Consider the following 13155-nt stretch of genomic DNA (forward strand, 5'->3'; position numbering starts at 1 on the left):
AAAAAAAAAAAAAAAAGAAAATTTCTCTTCAGCTCTTTTGTTTCATCATTTCTTCCATTTGCGTTAACTTCTCAGTGTCCATGAGCAAGTATCAGAATATCTACTGTCCTCTACTTTGGTCATTTCTTTTTTTCTGTCTTTTAAAGCATTTTTTGATTTCTTCATGAATGATGCTCTTGATGTAACCCCACAGCTCATAAGGTGTTCTGTCACTATGTGTCCAGTGCAGCGAGTCTGTTCTTGATTGAAATAGTCTTAAATTTTATATGGGATAGAATTAAGGTTGTGTTTTGGCTCTTATGCACTTTCATAATTGTATTAACCTTCTACCCAAACTATGAAATTAGCAATAATGGCCTCTTCCACTCACAGCTTGCCCCCTCTCTAGTTTTAGATGCTGATAATGAGTTTGTCCCTCACATCTTCCCACACATGAGGTCAATTTGATTTCTGTTTATTCCATCTGGAGGAGCTCACATGTATAGTGTGTTGCTGATTTGCTATGAAGAAAGAATGGTCTTACACAATTGTATCATGTGACCTTCAGCTTCATTTTTATCACCAAGACTTTTTTCCCAACTACTGTTCCTTCCTCTTTGTTTCCAAATTTTACATTAAAATTGCTAACAATTATCCTGCATCCTGATTTCCTGTTTAATAAATTTCTGCGTGAATACCCTGGTATAATTCCTCAATTTTTAATTCCCTAGCTTTGGTGGTTGGTGTATAATTTGGATAATAATTGTGTTCAGAGGATTTCTTTGTATCTGGATAGATATTATCCTCTCACAGACAGGATTGTGCTTCAAGATAGATCTTGAAATGTCCTTTTTGACTAGGAATATGATGTCATTTATCATTATTTGAATAGTACACTATATGATTACCTGATTAAAAATGTATACTACCTGTCTATTTCAGCGCATTAATACCTAGAATGTTGATTCATCTACAATAAAGGGATAAAAACACATAAATATTAAAGGTAGTCTATTCAGTATGCATGTATGGTATTCAATGGAGTTCCATGTATTAAGAATTTGCAAATGGAGTGTTGTCATAACACTATTTTCATAAGCCTTCTCATATGAATTCATTGATAACTTTACTTGCATGAGAAATAAAGCTCTCACTTTCAAGAATATGAATTATTGACAACTGAGGTGATAGAACAGAAGGGAGTCAATTGAAACCACCCTTCTCAATATATACCCATTCCTCATTGGCCAGTATAGACATTAGACAAGGTTGACATGTGTAAACCAGGGCTAGGCAAAAATGGAGGATGAGCACAAAAGAACACAAATAGAGAATGATTATGTCATCACAAAAACAACAAATGACATATTTCAGAAAATATTAAATTAGTGGAAAAAATGACCCAAACAAATTGACACATAGAGTTAACCATAGCAGCTAATGTTTCTATCCACTTATACTGCTTTACTCATTATTTCTAGACAATACATAGAATTCTTACTGTCATGAATGAAAATTTCAGATAATGAGAATGATGGTAAATAAAGGAACAGGGGTATTTGTATAATTCTCATTACATTTCAATAACTAAAGATTCCTTTAAAATAATTTTTCCATTTTCATTGGGGTTCCATAAACCCAGGATATATATTTAGTTTCCAGTTAAGTAAACTAATGGTTTTGTGGCTCATTTTCATGTGTAATAAAACTTCTAGGTTGGTACAACCCATCTTTCAATCTAAGTTTAACTCTAATCCTAACATATGTTTCTATCTTATCCCACCTCAATTCCTTGTTTCATAACACTAGATTTATCTCTATAGGATGGGCTATATTATCTCTATGGAATGAACGATTTGTGATAGCCCAGTTTTCAGTAGGGTTTTGTATCATTAGAGAATCAGTTGTGGTTGATGGATAGAACACAGAATCAGTGAAGAGCACAAGTAATAGTCTCATATTTACTTGTCTAATTTGGAATTTGTTTATTTGTTTACTTGCTTGTTTGTAGTCAAAATATCAAGCATTAGATATTTTCATGGATGAACAATATTGAAAGCAGCAGCAGAGAAAGAAATTTAAAATGTATATTGTGTCTATTTGGTGAGGAAAAGTCTTGGTCCCTTTTATGATAGTAGCAGCTCATATAAAGTTAACCAACTACCAGAGTACTTGTTGATACTCTAATGTCTGCTATGCTGTTATCAATTAGGTTTAGCAGCAGCCAGAGGCTTGGTCATGCAAGCCTGATAAACAGTGATTCCATTTGTTTAAACCTGAAGGTCTATCTCACCACACTCCTTTGACTATTGTATTTCTTGAGCTCATTTTATAAACACTGGTGTGGTTGACAAAGGAAGCTAATGATCTCCACAGTTTTCACTGGTCTTCTGATTATGGAGAGGCTCTTTTTCAGTGGTGACCTCTGATGTCACACAGTGATTAAGAATTTCAAACCTACCAGCCACTCAGCACAAGAAAGAAGTAGTGGCCTGTTCAGGTAACAGTCTGTATCCTTGGAAACCCAATGAGGAAGATCTACCCTGCCTTATCAGAGAGCTATGAGCAGCATGTTTGGTTTTGATTTGGAATCATTAGAAACAATCCACTAGATCTAGTCCTCACTCAGTGAGAGAGAATAAGTAAATCATCCAGAATTTGAGTACCATCAGGCAGAGATCATTGGGGGATATATTGGAAGTTATTTATCACAGATGACCTCCACTAAAATCATAAATACATTTTTTGCATCTGGTAAATTGAAGAACACCCTAATATAGTATATGTTACATGAAAAACCCAAGTACAGTAAGCGTAAGTGTGTCTTCATGCTGTGGTTCATATCTCAAGATAGGTCAGAACAATATATTTTTTAAAACTCTACTGTGGTAACTGTACTGGATTTTTTGTAAAATTTCTCGATTGTACATCATCATTCTTATTTGAAAAATTTTTAGGACACTTAGAAACTTGGTTACTCTGTGGGTTAAATATTGGACTGCAAACAGGAAGATTAAGCATTCAAATCCACCAGCTGCTCCACGGGAGATGAGGAAGTCAAATTCCCTAAAGATTTGCAACGTCAGAAACCCTATGGAGCAGTTCAAACGTGGCCAATTGAAGGAGTATGAATGGACTTGTTGGCAGTGGCTGTAGGCTATTTATTGCTTATGCTTAGTAGATTCTCTCATAATTGTATCATTAATGTAATTAATAAAGCTGATGTCTTTGAGGATTGAAGGGATCAAAATTCCTGCTGCTTAAATGAGCTTTTCCCACCACACATTTAGGAACTGTGAAAGAAACGCAGGGTGAGGCTGGATTCTAGCTGGATAGTCTGTGAGACAAGGTCCGGGCAGAGCTTCATTTATCACCTGGTGGGAAGAAAACAATGACCGACTCCTTCAGAGTGGTGCTCGCTAGAGGCACATTCAATACGCCTTTCCAGGGTGGGGCCTCGTTTTCCTGTGAACTGACAACTGCAGAATGGTCCGATTTGTATCTGTAATACCTTGGCAAGGACATCCCTCAGTGCCTTGGCCTTTACCTTCTAGGGGCATCCAGTCTACTTTGAAATGAATTGGGAGAGGCTTTCACTGTCTAATATTTGAGCTTCAATCAGGCATATATTCTCCAGAGACACACTAACACTTTTTGGTGATTTGTTTGCATGTTTAGGTTTTGTTATATTATCAAGAAACAAGTGAATCTTTGGCGGGTTTCCCAATGTTTTCATTCCATGGGACTTCATAATTACAAAACTATACTCACAGGCATTCTCCTAATTGCTGATTAGCACCAGTCTTACTGCCTCCCCCCCCCCCTTTCTCTTTCTTTCGTATGAAAGGCCACGCTGTGCTATAATTGGTTTATTTATACCCACTAAAATGTGCTACTTAAGGCTTTTCTGACCTTCTCTTAGGTCAGAGACAGCTTTCTAAACACAATTGCTGGTAAAGAAAGGAAGAACAATAAAACAATTTGTGAATAGTTCAGTATATTCTCTTGACAAGGAAAACAGTCCATGACATTATTCCAACATATGAGTATAAAACAGTGGATAATGAAATGTAATGGCATACGATTCATAAAATTTATGGTTCAATATTGATGTTATTGTTACATGCTATTGAGTCACTTCCAACACATAGGGGTCTTACAAACAACAGAATTACAAATAGTCCCATTCTGCTCCATCCTCACTCCTGTTCCTACTCTTGAGCCCATTGTTGCAGCCCCAGTGTAAACCCATCTCCTTGAAGGTCTTCCTCTTTTTCACTGCCCCTCTCCCTTACCAATTATGATGTCCTTCTCCAGGGACTGGTATCTCCTAACATCATGCCCCAAGCATGTAAGATGATATCCCATCCTGGTCTCTAAGGAACATTCTGGCAGTACTTATTCCAAGACAAATCAGTGTGTCCTTTTAACAGTCTGTGGTACTTTCAATAATCTTCTCTAGAAAGAATTCAAAGGCATCTATACTTCTTTGGTCTTTATTATTCAATAACCTCCTTTCACATGTATAAGAGGTCATTGAAAATACCATGGCTTAGATCTGGAGCACCTTAGCCCTCAAAGTACCATCCTTGCTTTTCAATCCTTTAAAAACATCTTGTACAGTAGATCTACCTAATGCTACTGGTTTTTGATCGGCTGCTTCCTTGAGCATTGTTTGTGGATCTAAGCAAAATTAAATCCTTGGCAACTTCAAACTTTTCTCCTTTTATCATGGTGTTACATAATGGCCAAGTTGTGAGAAGTTTGTCTTCTTTACCTTGAATTGTGATCCACACTGAAGCCTACATTCCTTGATATTTATTGGGAAGTGCTTCAAGTCCTCTACACTTTCGGGAAGCAAGTTGTATCATCTTCATATCATAGGTTATTAATAATATGCCTCCCTGCATTATTGATGCCACATTCTTCTTCATAAAATCCAATTTTTCTAATGATTTGCTTAGCATGCAGTCTGAAGAAGTGTGATGAGAACAAACAACTCTGACAACCACTTTTCCTGTTTTCAAATAATGCAGTATTCCCTTTTTCTATTTACACAACTTCTGGATACATGTACAAGTTCCCCGGGGGCAAGCACAATGAAGTGTTCTGGAGCCCCTAGTCTTCTCAAGGCTATCCACAGTTTGTTATGACCCACACAGTTGAATGCCTTCGCATAGTCGATAAATCACAAGTACATTTCTTTCTTGCTGCTTTTGATTCTCTGCTTTTAGCCAAGCTCCATCTGGCATCAGCAATGGCATCAATTGTTCCACATCCTCTTCTGAATCATGTTTGAAATTCTGGCAGCTTCCTGTCAATACACTGCTGCAGCCCTTGTTGGATGATCTTCAGCAAAATTTCACTTGCCTGTGATATCAATGACATTATTGTATAATTTGGGTGTTCTATTGGGTCACCTTTCTTTGGAATAGACACAACACGCATCTATTCCAGTCACTTGGCCAAGTAGCAGTCTTCCAAATTTCTTGGCATAGCTCAATGAGTTCTTTCAGTGCTTCATCAGTTAGTTGAAACATTTCAATGGGTATTCCATCAGTTCCTGGAGCCTTATTTTGCCTAATGCCTTCAGTGCAGCTTGAGCATCTTCCTTCAGAACCACTGGTTTTTGCTCATATACTCCTCCCAAAATGGTGAAATGTCAACTCGTTCTTTTCATTACAATGACTCTGTGTATTCTGTCCATCCTCTCTCGATGCATTCTGCGTCATTCAATATTTTGCCCATAGAACCTTTTAAGATTGCCACTTGAGGCTTGAATTTTTTCTTGAGTTCAAGTTTCAAATCTGTTCTCCCCTTTCGGTTTTCTAATGCTAGGTCTTGGCACGTTTCCTTATATTTGGCTTTGTCCTCTTGAGCTGCCCTTTGACAGTTTCTTTTTAAATCATTTTATTGGGGGCTCTTACAGCTCTTATAACATTCCATACATCAATTGTATCAAGCACATTTGTACACATGTTGCCATCATCATTTCCAAAACATTTTCTACTTGAACCCTTGGTATAAGCTTCTCTTTTTTCCCCTTCCTCCCCAACGCACCACCCTTGTGAACCCTTGATCGATTATATATTGTTATTATTTTGCACCTTACATTGTCCTTTGTCTGCCTTCACCCAAATTTCTGTTATTCCTCCCCTTCAGGGGGTGCTATATATCCAAACTTATGGGTTCCCCTTTCTCCCCCATTCCTCTCTCTGGCCGTCCCCCTACCCTCTTGATATGGCTACTCCTGCTACTGTTCCTGAGGGTTTTATCTGTCCTGAATTCCATTTGTTGAGAGCTCTTATCTGTACCAATGTTTGTTCTCCGGTCTAGCCAGATTTGTAAGGTAGAACTGGGACATGATAGTGGCGGGAATGATGTATGTTTTGTCGGTGCTATATTGCACCTTGGTTGAATCATCCCTGCCTTATAACCCTTCCGTTGGGGTATATCCCGTTGTCTACAGATGGGTTTTGGGTTTCCACTCCAACCCTGCTTGTTCACATCAATATAATTATTTGTTTGGGATCTTTTGATATCTGATACCTGATCCCATCAACACCTCATGATTATACAGGGTGGTGTGCTTCTTCCATGTGGGCTTATTTGATTCCCTGCTAGATGGCTGCTTTGTTTAATGTCAAGCCTTTAAAACCCCAGACACTATATTTTTTGATAGCTGGGAACCATCCACTTTCTTCACCACATTTACTTATTCACCCATTTTGTCTTCAGCGATCGTGTCAAGAAGGTGAGTATTGAAGAGTGCCAAGTTATCAGAAAAAAGTGTTCTTGTGTTAAGGGAGGCCTTGAGTAGAGGGTCGAAATATGTCTGCTATCCTAATATTTAACATATAAATATATGTGAATTGGCCTCTATCATTTTCATTATAAATTGATATATTAACATATAAAAATGCCTATAGCTATACCTTTATAAATAGCGTTTGCCTCCTATTTCTTTCCATTATTTCCTATCACCTTCCTCCTATCCCACTATCATACTTACCCTCCATTTGGCTCTCAGTAATTTCTCTCATATACATTTTACTTGATTAAACCCCACCAGGCACTATATGCCCTCCTTACCATCAATTTTTGATCTTATCTCTGAGTTTGTTGGCTCCCACTCCCACTCCCAGCACCTCTTCTTCCATGTCCACCTAGAAATGCTGGTTATATTGCTTTCTCCTTGGGATTGTTCATCCTGCCCAACTCATAGAGATAGACATAGGGTGAAAAACACAAAAAAAACCAAGGAAAAACCACAATAGAGAGTTCCATATTGTTCCTTGCTGACCCTTATGCATGTTTTCCCATCAAGTCTGATGAGGTGCAAAGCCCTGTCCCCCCAAGTCAGAAGTCTATTTTCAGGGTTCCTTGGGGAGTTGGTTACTTTGCTCCCCTTGTTGCCCTGTTGCACTCCCTTCACATTTCACCCCGCTGTGCATGTGACACACCAGGCACACTTTCCTCAGTGTGTCTCCAGTATTGCCCCCGCCCCCCCCCCCCCCATAGCACCATGGGTCAGTGAAGGAACGTCCAATCTCATGGTGGGGATGGTCCTAGGGTCCTTCCTGTGCATTGGCTGCTCCAAGCAGGGATGTCATCCCCAGGGCTTGGTGGGCCATGATGAGGTTCTCTCTCTCTCCTTCTCCTTCTCCTTCTCCCTCTCCCTCTTAGTTCACTCCAGTGTGGTTTAGACAGACCCACCTCTCTCCCCAGGCTATATCTTCAGTGGTGACCTCTGTATTGCCTTCTTCTGGGGAGGAGGTCAACATAGCTTTTCTTGGATCTGGCCCCATTATCCTCTCTGTTAGCTTGCTGCTCCATTCCAGTTTAATGTATTGCCCACAAGGCTTGGCACTCTGGGATAGGATCTGGTCCCTCTGACTTCATCCTTTCTTCCATTGACTTTAACTACTCTATGATTCAGAGCAAATTTCATAATCTTTTCTGACATCCATTTTTATATTTTCTTTCATTCTTTTATCTTCAATAGAAATCCTGGTGGTGTGGTGGTTGCACAGCACATTGGGCTGTGCTCCACATGGTCAGCAGTTCAAAACCACCAGCAGCTCCGTGGGAGGAAAACTTGGCTTTCTATTCTGGCAAACAGTTACAGTCATGGAAACCCGCAGGACTCACGAAGAGTCAGCATTGACTCAATGGCAGTGAGCTGATTTTTTTTTAAGTACCCTTTTCTTTCTTCATGAAGATGGCTTTGATGACCCCCACAGCTCATCAGGTTTTCTGTCAGGGTTCAATGCAGCAAATCTGCACTTGAAATTTAGGTGGGATAGACTCCAGGTTGTATTTTGGCTCCAGTGATTGACGGTCTGTTCCACTGGAGGCTCTCCTGGTCTGGTTTTAGCTGCTAATATTGAGCTTCTGTATCATGTCTTCCCACAGATGTATGCAATTTGATTTCTGTGTATTCCATCTGGAGAAGTCCAGGTGCACAATTACATTTTATGTTGTTGAAAAAACGTATTATGTATGAATAAGGTTGTAGGTCTTGCAAAATTTATCACTCAATCACCACTTTCATTTCTATCACCAGGACAATATTTTCCAACTACTATTCCTTCTTTGTTTCCAATTTTTTCATTCTAATTGCCAATAATTATCAATGCATCCTAATTGCATATTTGATCAATTTCTGACGGAAAACATTGATGAAATGTCTTCATCACGATTTCAGTTGTGTCGTTGTGGTGTCACAATGTCAGTTTCTTCATCACTAGCTTTTGTGGTTGGTGCATAAATTTGAATAATGTGGTGATTGGATTTTTGTGAACGTGGATATAATCTTATCACACATAGCATACTACTTCAAGATTGATTTTGTGATGTCCGATTTGACCTTGAATACCACACCATTCTTTTGGATTGTGTCATTTCTAGCATAGTAAATCATATGATTTTCTGATTCAAAATGGCAAATACACGTCCACGTCAGCTTACTAATGCCTAGAGTATTGCTCATTTTGTGTTCCATTTCATTTTCTGTTGACTTCCAATTTTCTTAGACTCATACTTTGAAAATTTCAAGTTCTAAACCTTAGCCGGTTTTGCAACTTTCTCCTCATATTGAGTTATGCCCCATCAGGAAATGACGATCCCAAAGACTCCACTCCCACTGATTCTACCTGACTCACATCACCGTGGTCGAATCCACTCTGAAAAGGCGGCTCTTGCTCAATCAGGTTTGGGTGCACTCCAATTCAGAGGTCCATCTTCAGGTACTGTCTCTGACAAGGATCTGCTTCCAGTCTTGTGTTAGACAGGGTTCTCTAGAGAAACAAAACTGGAATGTTAATAATTTTTTAATATATTTATACATAGATAGATAGAGAGATAACATAAGAAATAAACAGTTATTTAAATTATAAAGCAGTACAAATGACTCAGTGCAACTCACTCCCGTGAGACAGTTGTGAGACACTGGCAGTCCTTCAAGCCTTGAGGGCTGCTGGCTAGTCCCCTGTACAGAAATTCAGGTTATCTGGGCACAGGCAACAAACAGCAAGGCAGGTCACCAACAGTCAGCCAGATGACAGGGTCCAACAGTTCCCAGCTCAAGAGATGTAAATTCCAATGGTGTGGTGAAGCAGGTTTTGAAGGACTGCCAGTGTTTCACAACTGTCTCATGGGAGTGAGTTACACTGAGGCTTGTGTACTACTTTATAATTTAATTAACTGTTTATTTCTTATGTTATATATCTATCTATATATATAAATATATTAAAAAATTATTAGCATTCTGGTTTTGTTTCTCTAGAGAACCCTGTCTAACACATTTGGCAGCTGCACACTAGTCCGATGATCACAGAGCAAGAGACAAGGAAGGCAAGGCTCATCAAGCCATTTATGTCTCTGTCTTTCAATTAATTCCACGTGTGTTTATTGGCCAGGTTGGCACAATAAACTAACTACCTCACCACCACTTTATGATAAACTGACAGACAAGTCTTGAATTTGGGTTAAATAATTCATAGTATTTTTAAACATTAGTCATGTATTAGCTTGTTGTTCTTGGTACTTGCATGTTAATGTGATAATCTTGAAAGACTAGCTACATATTTATTACATGTACTTATTATGAACAACATAAGTAAGGAGTATACCTGTGCCCTTATGAGATGCAGTACACATAAATAACATCAACTACTTAGAGACGTTTGATATTATTAGTCAGAACAAGGCAAGGAGTGTCTGAGGAACAGACTACCAATTTTTCATATGCAATTTTAAGTTGAAACTGAAGAAGATTAAAACAATCCCACCAGAGCCACCATATAAACTTGAGAATATCCCTTGTGAATTTAGGGACCACTTCAAGTATAGATTTGATTTATTGAGCATTCATGATAAATGACTGAACCAATTTGGGGGTGACATCAAGCACATTCCATAGGAAAAGAAAGAAATATAGTTAAAAACAAAGGGGGAAAAACTAAAATGGATGTCAGGGGGAAAAACCCTCTGAATTTTTTTCTAAAATGCAGAGAAATTACATAAAAAGTGATAAATTATTAAATAAGATAACTGAACAGAATTCAAAGCATAATTAGAGAAGGAAAAATAAAGAATTTTAATGAAATGAACATAGACCTGGAGTTAGAAAACCAAAGAGGAAGCTCATATTCAGAATTCCTCAAGCTGAAAAACTGAAGAAGAAATCTAAGCTTTGAGCTGCAATATTGAAGAATATTCTGGGCACAATATTGAACTATGTAATAAATTTCTAAAAAGATGAAAAATCCAGTCATTTAACATTAAAAAAAAAAACCTGGTTGGTGTTTATTTCATATTTCAGGAAATAGAATAATATCACTGAAGGTATTAAAGGTATCTTTTTCAGCATATTGGCCTGATGCAACACTTCTTTTGATTTCAATGTGCTGTCAAAGATATCTTTAAAATGCTAAAAAGTAAAGGGGAAGATCACTTTGTCATATGGGATGGGATATACTCATGGTTTTCCCATCACTCATGGGGTATACTCAAAGTTATCACACATGGGTATACTCAAGGTTATCACTCATGGGGTATACTCAAGGTTATCACACATGAGTATACTCAAGGTTATCACACCTGGGGTATGCTCAAGGGCATTACACGTGGGGTATACTCAAGGTTTTCACACATGGGTATGCTCAAGGTTATCACACATGGGTATACTAAAGGGTATTACACATGGGGTATACTCAAGGTTATCACACATGGGTATGCTCAAGGTTATCACATATGGGTATACTCAAGGTTATCACACATGGGTATGCTCAAGGTTATCACACATGGGTATACTAAAGAGTATTGCACATGGGGTATACTTAAGGTTATCACACATGGGTATTCTCAAGTTTATCACACATGAGTATACTAAAGGGTATTACACATAGATATACTTTCAAGGTTATATTTGGGCTTTGGTGGACTTGTTTTCATCTTCTATTTGAAATTGCATATGAAATATGATAGTCTGTTCAACATTCATTATCTTGTTCTGATTGATAATATTGAGCTTCTCCATGGTCTCTTTCCACAGATGTAATTGATTTTATTTATGTGTATTACCTCTCCTGAGGTGTCACGTTGAAAAGGTTTCATTCAAATAATGGTAATTTGAGTTGCTTCATAGGCATACGAAAGCTAGACAACAAATAAGGAAGATGGTGGAAGAAAAAAACACCTTTAAATTATGATGTTGCCGAGTACTGAATATGTCACTGGATTGTCAAAAGAACAAACAAATCACTGTTGGAATAAGTACAGCTACAAGGCTTTTTAGAATAGAGGATATTGAGACTTAATCTCTTGTACGTTGCAAATATTATCAGGAGGTACCAGTTCATGATAGAAAGCATCATGCTTGGTAAAGTAGAGGGTCGGGAGAAGAGGAAAATGCTCACTGAGATTGATTGACATTGCGACTGTAATAATGGGTTGAACTATAGGAACAATTGCTAAGACAGCAAGGAAACTGATAGTATTTCCATTTATTGTGCATTTGGGTTACTATGAGTCAGATATAACTTTTTGGAACCTAACAACAAAAATGATTTTAAATTCCCTATTCTGAATTTTTCCAAACGTTTTCTGGCATTTGGCCTTGACACTTTTCATAATCATCTAGACATGGTATGTATACAAATTATAGTATGTTATCTGAGTTATTTCACCCACTGCAATCATTGTTTGATAGTAATTTCTGTTTTCCATACCGTGAATGTGGACACCATGACTCTGAAGTTGAATAGATGGCAGCGAACAATCACAATTTGTAAATAGAAATATGCATTTCCCCTCTTACATTCCTTTGCTGATTTCAATTAATATCTATGATAAATCACCCAGAATGGTCAGTCAGCATCTCTGATAATGATAGGAAATGCTCCTTTCTCTCTCTATATAGATGCACCAACTTTCCTCTCTCTGTGAGTATGCATACATATACATAAATATATATATATACACATATATACAAACATTTAGTTTTATAGAAGGTAGTTGAGTTTTAAATGACTAATGCGTGGATTTAAACTCATTTTTTAAATATTAAGGAAATTCCAGTATGTTTTATTTATGAAAACATGAAGAAAATGTGTAGTGACATACAATTGATTTTCCAAATAGTCTTAATTCAAGATAATGAAAAAAAACCTATATTCCCATTTCAAATAAAAATTTTGTGTATTTGTGTATGTAAGCCCTTTAGCTTTTTAACCTGTGCCTCTTTTCCTAATAAAGTCTGTTTTTCTTCTTCAAGTTATCTTATGTTATCTAGTCTTAGCTCTTTGAGTTATGAAAATTTCATTTACAAATAATATCTTCAGGGTCTATGGTGCTGCAAATAGTTAATGTATTTGGCTGCTAACTGAACGGTTGAGAATCTTTTTAAATCATTTTATTAGGGGCTCATATAACTCTTATCACAATCCATACATACATGAATTGTGTAAAGCACATTTGTATATTCATTGCCCTCATCATTCTCAAAATATTTGCTCTCCATGTAAGCCCCTGGCATCAACTCCTCATTTTCCCCCTCCCTCCCCGCTCTTCCCTCCCTCATGAACCCTTGATAATTCATAAATTATTATTTTGTCATATCTTGCCCTGTCCGACATCTCCCTTCACCCACTTTTCTGTTGTCCGTCCCCCAGG

Source organism: Echinops telfairi, unplaced genomic scaffold (assembly GCF_000313985.2).
Source record: "Echinops telfairi isolate 266 unplaced genomic scaffold, ASM31398v2 ScPeMD7_7467;HRSCAF=8505_1, whole genome shotgun sequence".
Classification (NCBI taxonomy): Eukaryota; Metazoa; Chordata; class Mammalia; order Afrosoricida; family Tenrecidae; genus Echinops; species Echinops telfairi.